Source organism: Cupressus sempervirens, chromosome 6, assembly GCF_028749045.1.
Source record: "Cupressus sempervirens isolate cs-2001-9-10 chromosome 6, ASM2874904v1, whole genome shotgun sequence".
Classification (NCBI taxonomy): Eukaryota; Viridiplantae; Streptophyta; class Pinopsida; order Cupressales; family Cupressaceae; genus Cupressus; species Cupressus sempervirens.
The window spans coordinates 337,522,346-337,547,356 of record NC_143123.1 but is presented as its reverse complement, the minus strand read 5'-3'; positions in this window follow the sequence as shown (position 1 = coordinate 337,547,356).

Below are 25,011 nucleotides of genomic sequence, written 5' to 3'. Positions count from 1 at the left end.
TCTACTACCCAAAGAGCTAAATCAAAGAAAATATGGGTTCCTAAATCCATCATTGAAGAAATGCACTCTCAATCATCCAAAGAAAAAGAAAAATCTAAAGCTATATGGATCCCCAAGTCTCTCTTGAAAGACTTGAATATATCAAAGTTTACATTCAAAGCTTCCAAAGTCTTCCACTCCATCTTCTTCCAAAAAGCTTCATAAAAAGCTTCCAAAGCCTTCCACTCCATCTTCTTCTAAAATTATCCTACCACCTCATACATCTAAACCTCACTGAAATACTCTATCATCACTTACTACAGATATATATTTCTTAGGAGCATATCTTTGATCTTTTCATTTGCTCTCGATCTATCTGCTTTTCTAGGTGTTAGCATTCTTCTTGAATTTTGACATCATCTTTTTCCTAGTGTTCAGTACTATTGTTACTAGATTGTACATTCAGGATTTGCTAGCTCTTTCTGCATTTTGTTCTTCAAAATCATATATCTATATCTATTGCTACTTACTTGGTTTCTATTTTCTTTAATGTAATGTATTCCCAGATTGATCATGCATTAGTCAAAGAGGGGTAAATGTAATCATCCAAAAATGGTCATCTAGACTATTAGCCCCCTTCTTACCATTTTAGCTAATTTAATTAATCATTTACCTAGACCAAATTGCTAATAATCAATTAATTTGATTATAACCTATAGTTTGACTATGCTATCCTAAGTTCATTATTTGATTAAAAGAACATTCCCCTTTTAATTAAATAAAATACCCTATTCTTCTAACCCACTTAAAGTGGACAGATAAAGTCCTTTTTTCTATTTTTCAAATTAAAACAAAAGTCTTTGTGATTTTTGTCTTATATGGGAAGTCAACTTATATTTTATTGGTTAACTTGTGTCTACACATGGATCACTCCTATTTTCAAACTCTGTCATTGATCATCCATCATCTTGACCTTGATCTCTATCGTTCGTACGACTTTGAAAGAAAGAGCTCTCCCCTTGTCACAGGATCCATCCACCTTTTGAATATTGTTATGCTAGAGGTTTTCTAATAGGATTCTTTGGAGATTTATGGAAAACTTCCATTTTCTTGTCTTCATGCTCTCATTCCATAGAATTCTAGCTTAATATCATGTTGCATGTTGGTTCAGTTTCTCTTTTGCAATGATTTATCTCACATAGCACAATTAGCTTGGATATTGTAATACTTTCATCTTGTTAGCATAGTTGCACTTTCCATTCCATCTTAGCTTACTTCACATTTATATTTCATCTTTGAGGAACTCCTTGTGGACATTTGCATTCTTGCATCTCATCTTTGGAACATCCCATTACATTGTTTACTAGCAAGAAGAGTATTCATAAGGCTTAGTTGAGAGCCCACATATTCGAATCATACTCTCTTACACTCCATGGATAGGGAGCTCTAAGCTAGCATCCAAGCATTCTGAACTCATGGAATCCCTTGGATAGAATGGTTTAGAGTGTGACATGTTTATAGTGTATAGTTAGGAGTATGAATAAAACTTTACTTGCAAAGCAGGGCTGGAGATTTTATCATGAGAATAAGGAATGGAGTTCTATTTGAAAACATAAATACCTTTTTTCTACTTCTACTCTGCCTAATTTTCTATCATACCCAAATGTTTAGTCTTCTTCTACAATTTGGGGTGTTGTCTAGGGAGCTAAACATATTTTAAACAAGGGTTACAAATGGAAAGTGGGCAATGGGCATAAGATTAGGTTCTAGGATGATGTGTGGCTTCTGGATCATCCTTTGATTAAGGATTTTGAGGATAGAACTCTTGTTGATAGATGTAAACATATTTATGGCATTTTAGTGGATAAATATTGGATTAATAGAGAATGGGTTAATCTTGCTAAGATTAATCTAATTTTTACCAATATCCAATTAATTCTTAATGCTTTTAGCCTTTATCCTCATATTGAAGATAAAATAGTTTGGGGGATATGGGAAATATACCTTTATGGGCTAAAGCTTGGATTAAAGTTCTTACTCCTAAAATCAATATCTTTATTTGTATTATGCTCCAAACAAAGTCTTAGCTCTAAAAAATTTGCAAAAAAGATGGATTTATTTGGTCAACAGATCTTGTTTATGTAAAATGGAATCTAAAGATAGGAATCACCTTTTCTTAAATTGTAGGTATAGCCAAAAAAATTGGAATTATATCCTTCTTTATTGGAATTTAAATTGGGTCCAATGTAACAACATTAATCAATGTTTCTAGAGTTGGACTTTCCCTTCAAAGGATGTTGATATTGGTTTCCTTTGTAAATTTTCTCTACCCCATCTTTGGTGGGGAATCTGGAAAGAGACAAATTTTAGAATCTTTAGAGATAAATAAATTCTTTAGTAGGTTCTTAGTCATAATATTATCATGAATATCAAGGAAAACTTCAAATCTCAAAGAAAAATGATTGATGAAACCCAAATTAGTAATCCTATGAAGACTAAAAGCAATAAAACCAAAATTGATGATTAGAGATAGATTGTTAAATGGAATTCTCCATGTATGGGATAGATTAAAGGTAATTTTGATGGTGTAGCTAAAGGAATCTTGAAAAATATGGTTGTGGAGGTGTTTTGAGGGACCAATCTAGTAGAATTGTTGATGTTATTGTCATTCCTATAAGTATCTCTACTAGCCATAAAGTAGAGGCAACGGCTGCTTTGTATGCTATGAGGTTGGTTATGGATTCTAGATATCAAGATCTATGGTTGGAAGGAGATTCACTTAATATTATTAATATTCTTAGTAACAAGAGTCTGATAACTTGGACCATTGAGGGAAGTATATTTGGAAATTAAAGATCTTATGAATAAATTTGATAATGTTTTAATTCCTCATATATTTTGGGAGGGCAATTTAGTAGCTAGATGGATTGCTAACCAAGCTATCTATAGGGAAAGTAAACTGAGGTGGCAAGCTAACCTATGCAAGGAATCAGAGCTTATAGCTATAACTAATTATGACAAGATGCATGCTAGAGAAGGAAAGATCTCCTAAGATTGGAAAATTTTTTAAGGGGAATGATGGGTTTACAAAGGAAAGTATGAGTTTCCCTAGGAAGTACTATGGTGCTATTATGATTTGTATTTGACACATATGTAAGCTTAAAATCTCCTCAGTAATCATAAAAACTTTATTCTTTCTTTTGGTTTTCATTTCTCAGGCGAATTGTAGGTGCAAAGAAGAGTATGAGATGGGAGGGGAACCAAGAAAGAAAGAACTGAGTAATTGTAGGGAGTGGAAGGTGAATGCTTTTGTGTGGGAGATTTGGCAAAAGGGGAAAGTAATGACTTACATTAAGAGACTCCATGGGTATAAGCCTCATATTACTAAGATTTTCTTCAAATTTTGGATTGAAGAAAGGGTCCCATTATATGGGGGTCACCATGAATTTGTCTGAAGAATTTATTTCCGAGCTTATGGACCTTCCCGTGGATGGGATTAAATTCAGCAAGGAGACTAGTATCTCGAATGTAGCATTTAATAAATTCCCAAAAATGGAAGCAAAAGAGAAAAACTTGGAGAAAAAATGGAGATCTCTACCACCTAAAATAGATCAAGGTCATCTGGAGGGATGTGTTGTCATACATTCATGAGTATTTTATTCTTTATGGTAGAAAAAAGAGAGTCCATAAGTTTTACTTTGTTTTCCTAAATTATTTTAGGCATAAAGATAGGATCTCTTTTCCATTTTACTTGAAATATTATCTGCTTCAAATCCTCTATGCTCATAGGAAGAAAGAATCTTGTCCTATGCTTTGTGAGGGATTAATTTTACTTATAGAAAAAAATTTTAAGGGCAAGGCTATTAAACCCTCTTTGGTTGTGGAGAAGTGGAAAGTGTCTAGTAATGATCCTCACTCTAAGAGAATTAAGGTCAAAAATGAAGAAGGTACTAGTGATAGCAAGAGTATCAAAGAGGGTTTCAAATAGGAGAGTAAAAAGAAAAATGTGGAGGAAATCATAGAGTCTGAGAATTTAGACAAATAGACAAAATGGAAATGGGGGACCTCAGTTCCAACCTGGATGGATATTCTAGTAGCAAAGGTGTTTCAACTGGTAAAGATAATATGGAGGGTAGCAAGGACAAATTAACTAAATCTAATGTTGGGTCAAAATCCTTAGGAGATGATGAAGAGAAATAGAGTTTTCACATTTCCCCTTCGAAGAGGAATGATAGTGAGGAGAAAATGGAAAAGGATATTGGAAAGGAAAATGAGGGTAAAGACCTTGTTGTGAAGGACAACAGCCTAAGTAAAGAGAAAAAAGAGGAGATGATGGAGAAGCAAGATGCTAACATTGAATTCTAGATCAATACAGTTACTACTGCTATTGATTCTAAAGTTAGGGTTGTTGAAGGGTTCATGGAAGAGTCTCATGAAGCAAAATCATCCTTCCTTCATTTCATACTACTAATCTTAAAGCAGAGTCATCCCTTTAAGGTGATTCCTGGCTTTATAATAAAATTACAATGCTCAAGAAAAAAGTGAGGGTTATGTAGAAAGAGTTGGACCATGAACATACTATGAGAGCATAGCTATAAATTTAAGTTGGTAACATCCCTAAAAAGCTCAAGGAGTATAAGTGGGAACTCCATTACTTAATAAAGAAAAGTGGGTAAAGAATGGGATAGGGTCCTTCCAATTTGTGTGTTGCAGCGGCTAATTTGGGTAAGAAGAGCAATGAGGAGATTATGTCTCCAAGTAATGTTGGGATGGGGAGTTTAGGAGGACCTAGTAAGAGAACCAGGTAGGGCATTAGGAAAAAGGTCACTGAGGCTCTTGAGGCTCCTATTTTAGCTTTGGCTAAAATTATCCAAAATATTGTAGAAGTAGGTAAAGAGGTGGCGAATATCATCAAAGACCTATTGTAGGTGTTGGTTGTGGGTGTTAGTGTGTTGGTTGTTGGTCCATGTGGTTTTATTGGTTTTGCTTTTTGTTTTCTAGCTTGTTTAAAACTTTAGATTCTAGGTCCTTGTAAAACCTGGTTTCTTTTTTTGGTTTAAACTTGTGGTTTTAAGTCCTTGTAAAACCTAGTTTTTGGGTGTGTTTTGTCTTTACTTTATGTTTTAGGTCCTTGTAAAACTTGGTGGTTCTTAATATTTTTATCTAGATTGTTGTAAAGTGTTTCGAGTCCCTTCAAAACCTATTTTTGCCTTAATCTAAAACACAATAACCTTTTGTTTCAAAGCATCAAAACTCTTATTAGCTTCATGTGTCCACTTGAAATTCGTTTTGTCTCTTCTCATTGTCTTAGTCATAGCATTACAAAAAAAATTTAAATTATTTATTAACTTCCTAAAAAATCTAGCCAAACCATGAAATGATCTTACCTCACCCACATTCTCAGGTGTAGGCCATTCCAAAATTTCTTTAACCTTATCATGATCCATCTCAAACCATCAACTAAAATCACAAATCCCAAATACACAATCTCCTCTTGCATAAAAGAACACTTTTTCAAGTTAGTCATCAACTTTTCTTCTTTCAATCTTTGCAATACTTGTCTAACATGCTCAAGATGTTCTTCCTTAGTCTTACTGAATATTAGAATATCATCCAAACAAAAAATCACAAAATTACCCAAGAATCTCTTGATAACCTTATTCATCAACCTCATGAAAGTACTAGGTGCATTAGTCAAACCAAAAGGCATTACCAACCATTCATAAAAACCATCTTTTGTCTTCAAAGAAGTATTCCCTTCATCACCTTCTTTGATTTTTATCTGATGATAACCACTCTTCAAATCAATCTTGGTAAAATACTTTTCTCCACTCAAAGAATCCATTATGTTATCCATCCTCAACATAGGAAACCTATATTTCGTTGTGATCTTGTTAATTTCTCTTAAATTAGTACACATCCCCCATTCTTCATTCTTCTTAGGTGCTAATATAGCATGTACAACACATGGACTCAAACTTTCTCTGATTAGACCCTTCTGTAACAACTCATGCACTTGTATGTTAAGTTCTTCATTCTCTATAGATGTCAATCTATATGGTGCTTTGTCTAGCAAACTAGCTCCAAGAATCAAGTCCATACAATGACTTATACTTCTTACTGGTGATAAACCATCAGGAATATCTTCTGCAACAATATCTTTATACTCATTCAGAAAATTTTTATTTGTTGCTAGTACTTGGCCTCTACCAATTTCAACTATCACTTAGTCAACACTATTTTCTATCATTCACCTGCTACTGGTACAACTTTGCCTCCTTGGAATTATCTAGAAAAATACTTTATTCATCTTCAATTCTTTTTCAAATTGATTTCCATTAACCATGTGAATTCTTGTAGTACTATAATTAACCTTAGCTAGACTTTCAATCAAAGCTAACAATATTTTCTTTCTCCCATTCATCCAAAGAGTATATTGGTTCAATATTCCATCATATATAGCATATCTATTATATTTCCAAGGTCTACCCAACAAAATATGGCAACAATCCATTAGCATAATATCACACAAAGCTTCATCAAAATAATGTCCAATCTTGAACTTCATGATACATTGTTCACTTACCAATATCTTATGCTCATCTTTGATCCATGAAATATGATGGGGTTTAGGATGCTTTAGCCTCTGCATTTGAAAATTTGTAACCAGCTCTTTTGATGCCAAATCTGTATAACTTTCACTATCAATGGTCACCTTGTAACATTTTCTAGCCATCTTACATCTGGTCTTGAAAAGACTTCTCCTTAGAATAGGTTCCTCATCACTTCCCTTATTACATAAGTTTCTTCTTACCATCAAATTTTCTCCAGCCTTAGGTCCACTCAATGAACCCTCACTGTCTTCTTCAACCACATCATTTATGTTACCTTGCACATTTTCAAAGGGTCTATGCCCTTCTTTACCACATCTAAAACAGTTACCACGAAAACTACCTCTAGAATAAGAATTACCTCTTCCTTGATGAGAACTAGTACCTCCTCAGTAAGCATCACCACCTTTCCACTCAGTCTTTCCTTTTTCATCACTCTTCCATTCATATTTTTCCTTATCTTGTATAAAAAATTTAGATCTTCCACCTTCTCCATAAGATCTACCTCTGTCTCTCTAGAATCTTCCACCTCTGCCTCTTTTTCTTTGTTCATGCTTCTTTATCAAGATCTCCTTAGCTTTCAAGGCATATTGATATGCTTCCTCCACACTTTCCAATTTCACAAAACTTATTTTATCTTGAATCCTAGATCTCAATCCATTTATGTACCTTTCAATTTTCTCCACATCATCATCCATATGTCTAGATCTGAAGTCCAATCTATAGAATTCCTCAGTATACTCCTTTGCAGTCATGTCCCTTTGTCTTAAATTTTGCATCTTTCTCAACAAGATAACTTGATAATCAGCAAGAAGTAACTTGTTCTTCACCTTGTTTTCCATTTTTAGCCAAGTCCTAATTTTCTCCTTTCCTCTCCTTTGTCTATTAGTTTGCAGATTGTCCCATGACAGTAAAGCATGACTCTTCAACCTAGTAACTATAATATTCACCTTCTTATTATCAGGATTATTTTCATACTCAAAGAACTTCTCTGTAACAAAGATCCAATCCAACATAGCAATGGTGTCCAACTTTCTATCATAAGGAACAACTTTTACAACACTCTTTGAATGTGCCCTAGATAATACTCTCAACAACCTTGTCTCATGTTGATCTTCTTCAGGTTTTAGATTAGGTTTTGGTGCTACTACTTCATCATCACTCACATAATCAAGATGTGCTCCTCTCCTCTAGGTTGTCTCTACAACATCTAATCTGGCTACAATTTTTCTCAATGTATCTAATATGGCATTGTTAGCATTTCCACTACATCGAACTATCTTTACAATCAGGTTCCTACAATATCATAACTCTCTGCAAGTTGTAGGTTAAATCTTTAGATCTACTACCCTACAACCAAATAAACTTAGTGTTCTACACAATCAAATATCTAGAAGGACAAACCTCAAGTTTTGATACCACATAACATAGGGAGACTAAACAAAACTAGGACCAAACACACATCCAGCTACCAAAGTCACCTGCAAGAGTAAACACATTAGAAACACAATACGAAGAACAAAAATAAAAGGAGATAGAAGAGAATAACTCTTATTGATTCATCAAATTATTAGCATACATGCTTGGATGTGAGGCCTTCTAGGTTGCAACCAATAATATAATTTAGACTTTGATCTTCAATAATTATCTTCGCATTCTAACTCTCTAGACAAAACTATCCTTTTTCTCTAACTCCTCACTCTTCCTCATATAATCATCCCTAAGACTCTACCCAAGATCCCCTTAAATACTTGCACGGCCATAAATTGGTCTGTAAATAATTACCAACTAAATAAACTCTTATATTAAATGTGAAACCAAGCCACAAGTCAGCTCACAAAAAATATTAAATGCAAATACCAAATTAAATGCATGCATAGTTGGCCCAAATTAGAACCAAACACAGACAACTCAATTGACAAAGGACCAAGGAAAATATTGCCACTCAAAAATGCTCGACATACACAAGAACTTAGCATCAATAGGAATTCGGCACTTACAAGCAACTCAGCACCAACAAGCAACTCGACACCAACATGGAACTTGGCACCAACAAGGAACTCAGCACCAACAAGGAACTTGAAATCAACCAAGAACTTGGCACCAATAGAGAAACATGAAAAACATGCAAGATAGAAATATAATCCAAGATGCTTCTGCATCAATTTTTCCCCCTAAATGTACTATTGCATTCATATGATGACATGGAAAGATGTTAAGTTTGATTGGCCCATCATTATCTACCATCACATATATGGTTAGCTAAGGAATCTAGAAAAAAATAAGTCTTTTTATATGACTTCTTATGTTATTTGGCTAAATCGAGGTAAACATTTTGACTTTAAGGTATAAACATTGTAAGAATAATGGATTTAAAGATCAAGGATTCTTTTCCTCAGGTATATTATCCATAGCTACTCTTTGATGATTACTTAAATAGTTTTTCACATGTGAATGATTATTTCTTTACTGATTGTATGATCACAATCTCATGAGATGTTGGATTATGCCTCTTAGATTGGGTGAACAAATTGATCAAAGGATGGGGACCCTATTAAATTATAAATAAGCAAAGTATCTACATCCATATTGATAGTTTATAGTCTCCCCTTTGATACTTCCTTGGGTCTATTTTCACAAAATAATTTTGTTAGAATTTAGTAGATAGATTATGGAGATCCACTACGTTTGTACGAGTAAGAGGATTATCAAATTGTTGAGTTCCTTGTGAAATATGATAGTTATAGTTGCATGGTGGCTCAAGAAAAGGAGGTTTCCAATGAGTTGGAAGTATATCAATTTCATAAATTTTACCTCACCCAACATAATTTTGACATTACTACTCAAAATACCAAATTAATGCCCAAGGCCAAAAATCACACGCCCTACTTGGAGGATTTTTGGGCCAATTTCCTTAATGACTTTGGGGTATTCCAGAGAAAATATAGTCATCTCACTGCAAGTTAAATGGATCACTTTGACTTATGCACCTTCTGGTAACTTCAAAGATAAGGGAAGGAGGACATTTTTTTACCAGTTTGTGTATAGATAAAACAAGCCTCCTAGTAGTAGATTGGAGCATATAGGAGGTGGTAGAGATAGAAATAGCTATGTGCGAGGTGGTGGAAAGTAGTCATGCCTATTTTGATAGTGTGTGCCCCAAAAGTATCCAAGGTCTCACTCCAGCTAGTGTTGGGTCTCAAAACTGCTATTTGGGGAACATGATCTTAAATACTTATGATCCCAAATATACAATCTTGTCCAATGAATAGGATTAACCTTCAAAAGATCAAATCATCTTCTCTTTTGGTTCTATCCTACCAAGGTGGGTATACTTTTTTATTTTAATGTTTAATAAAAAAAATTAATTTATGTATAAATCAATCCTACAATTGATGGTTGGTAGCTTCAGCTAGATAAACCTTTGAGACTATGTACGCGCGCGCGCACACACACACACACACACACACACACACACACACACACACACATGTATGTCTGTACATACAAATATATACATACATATCTATATACATATATATATATATATATATATATATATATATATATATATATATATATATATATATACATATATATATATATATATATATATATATATATGTATGTATATATATATATATATATGTATGTATGTATTTGTGTGTGTACATATATGTGTGCATGTGTGTATACATATATGTGTGAATATCATATATATATATATATATATACAAACATATCAATTGTATATGTGTGTGTGTGTATGTATGTATTTGTGTGTGTACATATATGTGTGCATGTGTGTATACATATATGTGTGAATATCATTATATTAATTAAATGAGAATGTGTTAATGAAGAGACATGTCTCAATATAGGGATGTGTCTCTCCATGCCTCGTCCACAATATAAATATTAGGGATATTTATACCTTTGAAAAAAATATAACATATAGACAATGTTATAAAATTTGCAATGATCTTAATAAAACAACATGGTATTAGAGCCAAATTAAGAATGTAATAAAGTGATCAAAGACTAGTATAAATATTTTGTGGCTATAATGGAAGCTATGGAATCAACATACACATTCAAAAAATTCACATCTTTGATTACTTCAGCTCATTTAGTCAAGATGTCTAAATCTTCATAAATTTGGCTTAATGGTGAATCCTGGAAATGCCCCCTCCATATGAGGTTCACTAAGTATTTCTAAATAATCATACTTCTTTTCATAATTGTGATGAGACAATGTAAGGTTGTGATTATGTGCTATCATTCTGCCAAGCAATAGGGAATAGACAGATCATGAATAGAGTGATTCATAATAGTATTGTGTGTATACATTTCTCAATTTATTACTTCAGCACCAATTTAATGATAAACACAATGGCACTGATGTAATGAAAAGAGTCTCCAAGATAGAGTTCCAAAACTAGAGAAATATTCAAGTATTTGAGGAGATCTAAACCTAAAATGACACTCACACCCCACAAACCTTTCCTTATGTTCCATAAATGATATCTTCACCTTGCTTTCTCTTTGACCAAATGTCTCCTTTTGTTGGAAGAATTTTTTTTATCGTCAATCGTCTTGAGAATTAATATCAATACATGAAAATGCCTTAATAGAGATGTCATCAAATTGAAGAAATGATTGTGGACATACTAAAACAAATAGAATGGAAATTGAATCAAAAATAATAAATAAACTTTGAGAATTTTTATTTTATTTTCATGAATTATTGTTGATATATATGCAAAATATGGAAGCTTTGAACAAGTAAATGACATTGTGATACTATTTGGCCAAATGCATCAATGAGATGTCATTTCAAAAAATGTGATGATTGTTGGATACCTACAAACTAGGTTTATTGAAAATGCTTTAAAAATTCTTGAGCAATTGTGATTAGTATATGTAAAATAAGAATGAAGAAATTAGAATGAAGTGAAGTCACAAGAAAGATATTAACAAGAAAAATTACCTAGAGTAGAAAAAATTTAATTTATGATCAGTTATAGACAAAGGGGCAAACACCCTATTTCCACCTCCCTTCTAAGGCAAAGACCCAAACACAAGTGTGAAGAACACAACCATTCTAACGTAAAGATAATTCTCTGCACAAAATAAAAGGTAGGTTAGACTATCAATACAAAAGAGGGCCCAAACAATACTTAAAGTGGAATAGAGAGGAATAAAGATAACTACTATTACTGCCAATGTAGAAGGAATTATAACTACCTCATCATTTATAAGCATTCCATGTCGACCCTACAAGAGAAAATAGGCCAAGGAAAATATGTAAAATTGACCCCATTAGTTGAACAAGGGTTTAATGAAGAATATTTGGACTACATAGGGGTGTTAGATGTTAATAAGGAAATATCACATTAAGTTATATCGCATACTCTCTCCCACATTCATATATAGGGGATGGAAATTCAAAAGCAAATTTTAAAAAAGAAAAAAAGAAGAAGATTGATATCATATTTAGAGAGAGTCTAACACTTCATCAAAGGCAACATTGGATGAGGAGTTCAAAAGATTGATATTTAGAGGGAGTGTAAAAATCCATGTGTGTAACTACATGATTGTAATGGGATGAGGAAGTGGTGACTTCTAAATGATTATCACTTGTATTAGTAGAAGTTTATTGAAAGGTGATAATCTTTTAATAACTAGATCTCTTATTGTGATAGATAATTTATGATGTCTAAAACAGATCATAATAGATTATAAATTGGATGGTGGATTAAGTTCCTTAAACAAACCATGTCCTTATATTGTGATAGACATTTGATGATGTCTGAAACTTATCATAATAGATTATATCATGCATGATAGATTAAGTTCTTTAAATAGATCATGAATGTTACTATGGTAGGTATCATTGAGGATATGTGTGCAATTACTTTATGAACATTTTTTAGTACTTGGTGAGTGTTATGCAACTTGATATTCAGGAGGCCATTACTTAGAGTGCTTGGTGAATATCATGTGACTTGATGTTCAAAAGGCCATTACTTAAAGTACTTGGTGAATATCTTGCAAGTCAACATTTAGGAGGCCAATGCTCAATACTCAGAGTAATTGGTAAATATCATGTGACTTGACATTTAGGAGGCCATTACTTTTGATATCATGAGATGATATCTAAAGTGGTAGATATCTATAGATCAAATATATCCTTAAACTTGTCATTCCTATTTTTAACATCAAGGTAATATTATATCTTGTGTTTATCCTCCCTAGCTAAGAGGGAGTGTTGATGTTTTGTAGCTTTAGCTAGATAAACCTATGAAACTATATATATACATGTATATACACAAATATATACATATATATACACATATATGTATATATATACATGTATAGATACATACATATATATGTGTATCTATACATGTATATATATGTATATATATACATGAATACATATGTATATATACATGTATACATATGTGTATATATACACATATGTATACATATATGTATATATATATACATATGTATATATATACAGATATGTATACATGTATTTATACATATGTATACATATATATGTACATATATTTATATATGTATATAGATGTATATATATCTATATGTGTGTGTGTATATCTATACATATATATACATGCATATATATACATGTATGGATACATATATGTATGTATGTATATACATGAATATATATACATGTATAGATACATATATTCATATGTCTACATACATGCATATAAGTATCTATACATGTATATATATGTATACATGTGTGTATATATATGCATGTATATATGTATAGATATATATACACATATATACATATATACATATATAAACACATATATACATATGTATATATGTATGTATATATATATATATATATATATATATATATATATATATAATTATATATATAATATATGTATGTATATATATAATGAGAAGGTGTTAATGAAGAGACATGTCTCAATGTAGGGACATGTCTCTTCCTGCCTCATCCACAATATAAATATTAGAGATATTTGTTGCCTTTGAAAAATACATAACATATAGACAATGTTGTCACATTTGTAGCTATCCTGATAATCAACACCTATGATCAAAATCATACTTCAAAATTACTATAGAGCCCTAAATACTATTAAGTAAAAAAATGAATTATGTTATGGACCAATCCATTTTCCATTGGATTGTAGAGTCACTTCTGATCAAGTATTCACATAGTTTTACAAGATGGTCTAGACCGTTTATAAACCATCAATCAACCAATTATATCAATGCAAATGAATTGGATTTATAATACTAACATTTCTAATTGTATTTAATTTTCACAAAAAGACATTGCAATTTCTTTCTATTTGCACAATTCAATATCACAAGGTTCTAGTCAATGACACAAGTTTTGAAGGTGACAGTCAAATGTACAATTTCATTATTGTAAAAAACTAAACTTGAAGAAATAGAAATGCATTGCACCCAACATTAGAAAAAGGTGTGCATATCATTAGGGATAACTTTCATGGTGAACATTCGCCAAATGGAAAATTTTACTCATCGGGGACCTTGAATTGGCAGAAAATTTTTGCACCTTTGGGGTGCCTATTTCGCCCACACTTTATGAAAATAGGGTCCCATGCTTAGACCAATCGCCAATAATGATACATTATTTTATTTTATTTTTTGATGACTTTGCCAATGGAATCTAATCTTTCCACATGGCAAATTAAATATTTTTGCCTACAATTTTTGAGGTTTCTCCTATTCAATGGTCACATTTGCCAATGTGGTAAAACTTTAAGATAGGTTATATGTTAAATGCATAGACTTTTCAAGTAATTTTTTATCCTTTTATTATTTGGCTTGAAATAGATTTGATTGTGGACTTGTGTCATTATTCTGGAGACTTTCTCTAAAACTTGTTTTCCTTTACCATTTTGGCATAAAATGGGATTTTTACTATTGATTTAGGATCATCTAATGGTTATTAAAATGGGTTAACATGTTTTATATAATATAAAAATATAGTTTCTAGGTATTTGTACTTTTGGTTGTGAGTTTCTCCAATAATTAAAGATTTTCCAAGGTTTTACAAAATTTTCACACAACATAAACAAAATTGCCAATAAAATTAAATTTTTTTCTAGTTTGATAAAACAAATTGCCAATAGAAATTAAATTTTCCCCCCTAAAATAATGTTGTTTTCACAAAGATTTTATACTTTTTTTAAAAGGGGGTTTCTTAAAGTTATCCTTGAATATCATATTTGATGGCTACATTATATTGCATTATATCATTCTTCTCTACATATTTCCATATATATGCCCATTCTCCCTTTTATCATATCAACAAAAATGGTTGTGGTTTCCTCGGAGACAAAGTGACAATCTTCAAACTATTTCAAAAAATTGAATTTCAATAATTACAACAAAATTTGAAAATTTTATGGTCATTAATTCTTGCAAGGTGACACTTCCATCTTCAAGACATCCAAAAGTAATCAAGATCCTAGTTCTCTAGACCATCTTTTATTTTCTCTTTGAAGTTAGTTGATTCCAACCTGAAATTTATGAAGATGTCACAAGGTTTAAACTTCTAAAGGCAACCATGAGACTTATTATAATATATGTTTCCTCCAACTCCTCTTTGTCATTCAAGTTGGGTGCAAAATGGGTCTTCATTTGATGAGCCCTCAACCATAGGTAGTCCCATTGCATTTATCAATCTATTTGTTAAGAAAAAATAGTTGGGGTTAGTTTAAAGAATTCTTTATTACCAAATTCTTGCATGCATTAATGCTGAGGCTTTCTTACATAGGCATCCTATCCTTGGAAATGAAACTCACATCTCACCATCTTTGATGTATCACCTATTTTTCATTCTATCAATGATGTGTTGTACTAAATGTCCCTCTCTTTGACAGAGATTGCAATCCTCCAAAAACCCCAAATATTTATTTGTTGTCCTCTTGACCAAAGTTATACCATTAATTTACCACTCATCACATACCATTTGTTAAACAAATGATATTTTTGCAGTGTTGTAACACCTAGTAATTTCTCAATGTGAAATACATCATATCATTATTTCACAAGCATCAAGGAAACCATTCTACAAAACAAAAATATTTTTATTTTGAGAACCCCCAAAAACATGTCCTAAAAAATAGAGATGGCAGCCTTATCTTTCAATCTTTGACAAAATAAAAGAGTCATATAAGCCAAGATAACCATGTCTATGTCAATCCCCCATCAATCGATGAGCCTAGAGATAAGAAAAAAATGAAGGTTAGCCCAAGGTGGTAGATGTTGCCTTCAAGAAAATCATCAGAGTAGTGGGAAAGAAGGTGGAATAAGGGAGAAAATTAATTGCTACAACAAAGGTCAGGACATTAGGGGCACTCGTCCTTCTAGGAAGTACACCACCAATGTTAATTGGTGAAGTCCCAACCATTATGCCTATAAATATATATGTCAATGTTGAGGAAAGAAGAGAAACAACTAGTCCCAGGTTGAGTAAGACACATCCAAAGAAAGAGAGAAAAATCCTAAAGCATACAATTGAAGGTGCTTCAAGGAAAGGAAGTATAGAGATGTCAGTTGAAATATTAGATGATAAGTCACCCACTCAAGGGCTCTATACAAAAATGAATCTCAAAAACTCATCTCAAATAGACATCAATGGATTTTTTGGTGATGAGAAATGATTCCTTGTCAAAGAAGCATGACTAAAAAAAGAAGATGAGGAAAAGGCATGATAGGAGGAAGAGCTACAAGTCAAAGTCAAAGAGGAAGCTTAGAAGAAGGAAGAGGAAGAGAAGTTCCTAGAAGTAGAAGAAGAAGAATGCTTCTTTCATGAGGAAGAAAGGATAAAAGAAATGGAGTGCCTCCATATTGAAGAAGAGGAAACAGAGAGGAAGGTAAAAGAATAAAAGCTCCAAAAATAATATGAGTGACTCCATGTTAAAGGGGGGGGAATGAAAAGAAAAGAAGAGGCACAATAAATAAAGAGGATCTGAAAGGAGGAAGAGAAGCATGCCAAGTTTGATGAAACCAAGATAAAGTTTGAGGAAGGGACCTAGAAGGAATAAGAAGAAGAGGCTTCCCAAATCCTAGAGCAACAAGAGATTACAATTGTTGTATTTGTTCCAACCATAATCTTGGTGGGGGTAAGACAACTAGAGAAACAAGGACCAATACGGTAATTTTACCAAAGAACTATGAAGGACCATCGTCCAAAGAAATTGGTAGGGGAGGAGAATCAAAGATGTCCAAGATGTCAAAAGAAATGACTATACAACCATATTCTAGAGCTATAGAACTAGTACTCCTGGCACCACTAGATTAAGTCATCAAAGTACGCAAATAAAAAGGAATGAAGGTTAGAGATCCATCCTATCATTAAGAAACATGATGGGAAGGGTAGAGATCCCCACTGGTAAACCAAAGAAGAAGACCCAAGTATTTTACAACATCCAAGTTAGACTTTCTAAAGAAATAAAAATCAATATTGCAATTCCTCTAGATGATCAAGATGAGGTTAATGTCTAGCTCAAAGAATAATTTTTTACACCATCCCCTTGGGTCGAAGGGCTAAGGAAGTTGAGATAAAAATGATTAGCCAATTAAAATACTCAATGGAGGAAAGATATAAGAACTATAGATGAAAGGAAATAGTCTTGGAAAAAGAGAATGTGGGACTCAGAGCACTCCCTATAGAACTAATAGACATATTTTGGTGGAAATATCAAAGTCTTCATCCTTGGAAACCCCTATACCACTAGGGGAGGTTGAAGAACTATGGAGAATCAAGAATAAATCACTTACAACAGAGTTGGATCTTCAACTAGCTGGAGAAATAAGAGACTTTCTTGTGGAATACCTACGAGTGATCTAGCAAGGGGTGGAGTTGTTGGAGTAGACAGTAAGTACCATAATAATTTGGGAGAGGGAGAAAGAAATCTTAACTAGGAAAAGGGATATCCTCATTGAAATAATGGATCTAGGTATACCAGTGACAAAGGAGTCTAAGATCTTGGGCGAATGGGACATAAAATTCCTTCAGACCTCCTACTAGTGATTGATTTCTAAGTTAGAATGCTAAAACCCCATGTCAACACCTTGCATTTATGGACAATTGAAGTTTTTTACAAGTATGTAAGTGGGCCTATTGTTTCTATTATATGGGCAAAAAATAGGTTTATCCCAATAGATCATTACTCATCATATTTAACGTGTGTATAGAGAATATATTTTAACCATCCAAAGATTTTGATGATAGGGTGATGGAAAACATCACTAATTTTGTAATTGATACTCATGATGCCCACAAGTTATGTGAACATATTAAATAGATGATTAATGATGCATACTTCTAATTGGAAGAGGCCTTGACCCAATTCAAATATATAAAGGACATTAATGAGGATGTCATCCAAGAAATTATTGATGCATATGAAAGGTTTTGTAGGACTAGAAAATGGTTTAATACCTAGCATACTATGAGCAATCACAAAACTCAATCAAAATATGCTAAAACCTTTCTGATCTACCATAAAAGCCAACTAAAACAAAGAAAGCAACATATGTAAAACTCCCTCTTTTAGTTATAGCTCCCAGTACTTCTTTCTTCTCCATTTGATGTAGCTCCAATTGCCTATAGTGCACAGAAATGAAAGCAAAATCCTATTGATAAGATGATTCTATTGAGAATACTAGAAGAGTGATTTCAAGCCTAATGGATACTAAAGATGAAGTCTCTAAGAATATGGATCTTAAGGATGTTGAAGATAGATGTTGAAGACTCTAAGGAATAAGGACCAAAAATGGAACCAAGAAGATTCAATTTATAGCCAACATGCAAGAGGAGAGAATTTAATGAGAGGTTGGACACTTGTCAATGCAAATGTGCAACTTGGCATGATATTCCTTAGAATATCTATGACAACCATGACATAATATGTCAAATGTGAGATTATATGATGCATGAAAGTCAACATGCCTAAAAGTGCAAGAGAATCTATGACCTACTTATGACATCTCAAAGCCACTTGTAGGATTCTATGACGCATGGAAGTCAACATGGCTAAAAGTGGAGGAGAATCTATGATGTGCATATGACACCTCAAAACCACTTATAGCGAAGAATCTATGATGATGGAGGCTTATATAGACATGCATAAGGAATAAAATATATCAAATATGGCATGTTTTAGGCAAGTGTGGGGAGATAATATATGATGCATCATGTCCATGTGTAAAGTCTAGGTGCAATATTTGAATTAAAAATTCATATATTCACAAAAATGAAAATTAGTAAAATGGAAATTAGAAGTGAAAAATAGAGCTTAGGAACTTGAGAATTCCCATAGTTTGTGAAGATGAATTAATTAATTAATTAATATCAATTAATTAAGGATGTTAGTTAGGAAGAATGATTAGTAAATGTGGGATGAAAATGACCAAAATGACATTGGATTAGATCATGGGTTATCTAATCCTATAGGATAAATTAGTAAATAATTGGCCAAATTTGATGAAATAAATGATGATAATATCCTTTGATGAAATGTGATGATTATGCAGATCAAATAGGATGATGATGGATAGTTCAAAGCCATGATCAAATTGAATGACTAATTAGGATTGATAGCATGTCAAGGACACGTGACATGGATTAAGAACATGTGACATTTAATAGACATTGTAAATGCTACAGGATCAAAATTGATTGATAAGGTTGATCATAATAACATTGGCAAACATTATCAATTTTATTAAATTGGTTTGATAATGTCATGATCTGACACTGAGTAACTCGACAATGTTAATGATCAAATGATAAGAATGATAGTTTGACCTAGCACTGAGGGACACGATAGTACTAAGGTTAGATTTGATAGATTTGATAAGATTGATAAGTTTCCAATGCACTAAGAGACATGAAAATGCCTAGGGTTGGAAAATTGATGATAGATTTGAGATATCTAACACATTTTGGATTGATTAGGACTAATTTTGGATGATTCTAGGTTGATTAGGGGTGATTCCAAGTTGATTAGGAATGATTTTAATAATGTTGAAATGGTTTTGGATTGATCGAATATGATTTTGAAATGATCTACATTGATGTGAAAGGGAATACAAATGATGAAGGATATTGTCAAATATACCCAAATGATAATTAAGTTTGGCCAAAAGATCAAAATTAATTAAATGAGAAAATGGGACAAGTTAGTGAAAAAATGCGATGAAACCGTAAATGCAAACCATTTTTGAGCATCTACATTTTGCCCCTCTTTGATACAATATGATTTAGAGCATTGTGTCAAAGAACATTGATGAAAAAGCCATAAAAGAATACCCCAGTAGGGATGGTATGGGTATGAGTTCCCCCTCAAGAAATTGATTTGGGTAGGCATATGATAGTTCAATTTGTTGACAATGAGAAGATAAAACCACAACAACTGATGGATCACAAATCAAAGCTCAAATGTGAAAGTTATGGTATCCAAAGTGGAAAAACTATCATGACCAATATAGAAAATGCCACTTGCACATCCATCTAAGTAGCAACAAGACTATAAAAGGGCCTGGAGAGGGTTTGGAGGTCATTTTCACCCTCTTAGTTGGAAGAAAAGGCTCTAGGGAAAGGAGAATGGACTGACTACCCAAGGAGCAACGCCATGGAGAATGAGTGTGTACCTACTAAAGATAGCAAGATGCAGGACCATCGATGAGTACATCAAGGCCTCCTTTGTGTATTTCATGATTTTCTTTCATGTTGGTGTTAGTTAAGGGTCAAACAAGGCCCATTTAGGGTCTTGGAGGCAGGTTAGGGTAGCAAAGCACCACAACTACGCTCAAAATGTGACCAAGTTGCATCGGACACACTTGGCATAACCAAATGCACACCGAGTGCACTTTACATGCCCAAGTGCACATTGGGCATAGTTGGGGGCCCCAACTATGCCCCAAGATGCTCTAGGACTCCGAAAAATGGTCCAAATGGACCCAGATCAACCCAAAACTTGGATCATATGCCCTAAACCCTAGGATAATGTCAAAACACAAGGTAACTCAGTTAAACATGGTCAAAGTGGTCAAAATTGGTCAAATTTAGGTCAGATTTAGGTCAAACCTAGTCGAATGTTGATAGGGAGTGATGCAAAGGGTCAGGAAGAGTGCAAATGAACTCGGAATGACCCAAAATTTGGTGTGCATCCTCAAAAATTTAGGAAGAGTTTAAAAAAAGGTCAACCTAGGAAAGCATGGTTGGAAATAGTTAAAATTAGTCAAACCTAGCTTAGATTTGAGAACAAAAGTTGATGGATAAGTAGGTAGAGGGTCAGAATAGTGCAAAGGAGCTCGAAATGACCCAAAACTTGGTAGACATGTTCAAAACCCTAGAAAGAGTTCAAAACATAGGTCAAATTAGTCAAACATGTTCATAAAAAGTCAAACTTAGTCAAACCAAGTTCAAACAAGGTCAAAATTGGGTCAAATGCAGGTTAGACTTGGTAGAAAGTCATAGAAGGTTGACATAGGCCATTTGGTTATGCAGGAGGATCTACCCCTATTGCAGACAAGGGAACATAGGCCCCAGAGCTTACTGCTACAACATGAGATGGCCTTTTGTGAGCATGAGATCCTAGCAAGATTGGGGTTGTATCATATTACATTTATGCCCAAGGTGAGAGTGAACAAAGCTTTGCTAACAGCATTAACAAAGAGGTGTGACTCAGAGATGAGTTAATTCCATCTTCCCATAGGGGAGGCTACTATGACTTTAGAGGATGTATAGCACATCCTTTAGATTTTGATCCATGGAGACTAGTTGTGTATGACCTAGCAACTGGCCAACTGACACTTCACTAGATGTTTGGGTGTGGAGATGTAGAGCTAGGGATCCAAGACTATGAGATCAGATGGGATATACTGGTATCACAAAATGAACATCTCATTGCAATTATTTGTTGGGTTGTGGGTGGATTTTTTATACCTAATAGATGAGGACATGGATTTAGAGTGTTGGAGAGGATGGTTATGGATGGGACCATGTTTACCTGGGGTTGTGCATGCTTGGTATGATATATCTTCATCAGGTGGCATACAAAGGTGGATTGACATTCAACATGGAGGTACATTGCTACAACTATGGGTTTATGAGTATATTGTTGTATTCAAGCCACTTGTGGAAGGGGATTTAGTTGAGTACATGCTCTATTCATACAACTACAAAGGCATACTAGCATTAGGACTGCTAGGGTACACCTAGTTCTTTAGATATTAGTTGGACACAATGATGCAATTCATATGGAGATCATATAGGGATTTCCTAGGGTGGGATGATAATGAGTTCCACCTCCCATATTGGGGATAAGAGTGCAATCTGATAGGGCACACTATGATTGGACACTTGGTGATCAAGATGCACCTTCTAAAGTGGGTACGTCGATAGTTTGGGGAGATGTAGGATGTTCCTATAGTTTTGGCATTGTTTACATGGTCTAGGGCATAGATCAAGGAGTGGGGAGCACCGATCAGGATGTAAGTGGTCTGTGCACAACTAGAGGAGTTGTATCCTAGGTTGTGGGGAGAAGTGGTAGATGTGGTAGATATGGGTATGATAGCAACATATGATAGGTGGTTTTCTCATCATCGTCTAAGGCCATTGACAAATATGGTAATGCCAATACCATGAGCAAGATCATAGGTAAAGAAGGGTGAGGAGGAGGATGAGGAGGGGGATGAGGAGGGGGATGGGAGGAGGATGGGGAGGAGGAGGGGAGAGAAGATGAGGAGGAGGAGGATGGGGAGGATGGGGAGGAGGATGGGTAGGATGTTAAGGAGGGAGATAATGATATGGGGGATGGTGATGATGATGAGGAGGATGGGGATGAGAATGATGAGGGAGATGAGGATGAGGGAGATGAGGATGAGGATAGTGGGGATAGTGTGGGTGGGGATGGTGATGGGGGAGAGGATGATGAAGACAGAGAGGATGAGGAGGATATAGGTGCAGATGTGACAATAATGGACATAGAGGAGGATCCAGTGGGTGACATCAGGGGGATGCTAGTACCAGTACATATAGGGCCTAGCCAGTTAGACCTGATGGAGGTGATCAATGAACTCTGGGATCAGTTATACTAGGTTTACAACAGAGAGGGATGTAGTGATAATAGCAAGGGACTAGGCTATGGAAGAGAGGGATACTACAGTGTGCAGGGCAAAGAGGGTAGTGTAGGAGTCATGGTAGTTTATTAGAAGCATCAAGGATCCATCCTTTTGAGATATGGCCATGATGATGACTAGGGCACATATAGAGACATGGTACTAGAGGGATCATTATGAGATGGTAGTTCCAATAGGGAAGAGGATAGAGAGCTATCATGCATTGAGATCTCATTCATAGTGGATACAGAGGATGCAGAGTAGTGTAGGGGTGATGGGACCTATGGGGCCACTACAAACAATGGAGGGATCATCATCAAGGCTAGACAGACGTTGTGAGGCTAGGGACAACACTAATTGACTCAGAAACGTTCATGCATAGAGGGGCTTCTCTATTTTTATTTTTTTATGCTCTTTCATGGTTCACGCCTATGGGCAGTTAGTATTGATGTAAACCGTGGCCATGTACTCTAATGCTTTTTTGAAACATTTATGAGATGGACCTATGTTATGATGACTATATAGATGGATTATGCACATGTTTATATGCTTAATATGTATGCATTTATGCTTTTCTATGTGGACTTAGAAAATGACATCATGTGTTGGTTAGTGATATTAGATGCCTAGGAAATGATATCTTTGTTTTTTGCCACATTTTTTTATCATGAATAAATGCTAATGGAATGAATGAAAATGAAATGTAAAATGATATTAATGTCATGTTTATGCATATATGTATTGCTTTGGGTTTTTTGGACTATTTACATATGCAGGAATGTAAGATGACAAAGCTTTTGGTGTATTAGAGTACAAGACCATGGTGGTGGATGAAATGGATGGAAAAAGATAGAGGAAGATGAGGTGAGGACAGTTAGTATGAGGTGAGGACTTTTTCTTTAATAAAGTGCACTATATGTCAAAGGAGCATTATTTTGATGTGGTAAATGGGATGCAGTGCATCATGGCCATGAAGGGCTAGAGCACAAATGCAAGCCTTTTGCATAAACAAGCATGATGCAAACAAAAAAAATGGCATTTCCCTTCCTAAGGCATATATACATGCCCCAGACTCTCAAAGGTACAAGTTTAACTGAAAAAAAACAAAAGATGACCATGAACCATCTTGGCCACTCTCATAGATCAATTTATATCATCGATTGGCATAGGAACATGATTAAAAAAAGCAAAAATCAATCACTCACTAAACAATGTGAGCCAACAACTATTCTTGTCCATTATTACTTTCTTTTTAGTGTTTTTAGGTCTTTGGAGAGTGTTTGACATGTTGACAATGTAATAGGTCAATTTTTTGGTTTTGGTTGATAATGACAAGTTGGGTTGATTGTTGGTTCACATTGTTTAGAGAGTGTGATTGTCATTCAAGTGCAGTGCTTTGAATTTCAGTCTATGAAAGCACGAGTGTTTAAGCAAAAGCGGTGATTATCTACAATTATTATTTACAAGGTTTATTGCAAGTTTGTGGTGGGTTCTGTAATTTTTATGGTTTTTGAGGATATTTGATGTTTTTGTGTTACTCATTTCTTCAGGACATTTTTATTATTTTTAGGGTTTGTTCAGGGCATTTTATAATTTTTATGGATTTTTCAAGACATTTAATATTTTTTAAGGGTTTTTCTAGGACATTTTACAATTTGTATGGATTTGTTCAGGACATTTTATGACTTTTATGGATTTTTTCAGGATATTTTATGATTTTTATGGATTTTTTTAAGATCGTATTTGAATTTTTAAGGATTTTTTAGGATCGTATTTGAATTTTGAGGAATTTTTAATGATCGTATTTGAATTTTTAGGATTTTTTTCAAGATCGTATCTGAATTTTTAGGATTTCTTTAGTATTGTAAAGGATTCACAAGTGTTAGATCAAATCTAATATGTGATAAGTCCAATGGATAAGATGTGCTTAGGGACATGACCTCGGGTTCAATTTCAAACTCATGCATTGTGTAGGTGATATGCCCCCAGACAAGACACAAACTATGTACAAAGGCCAACAATAGAGTATGTACAAACTGGTGATGGTTGGGTAAGATAACAATGGATACTAACCAGTTTGTAGGCCATGATCAAGGACTAGGGATGTCTTGCAATATGAAGGATGTGATCAGGGAATGATAAGGGGTAAAAAGCAGATGGAATCCCAATAGATGGAGGAGCTACAACTGATTATGCATGGCACATGTTTGCCAAGTTTTCACCATGGTACTTTCCC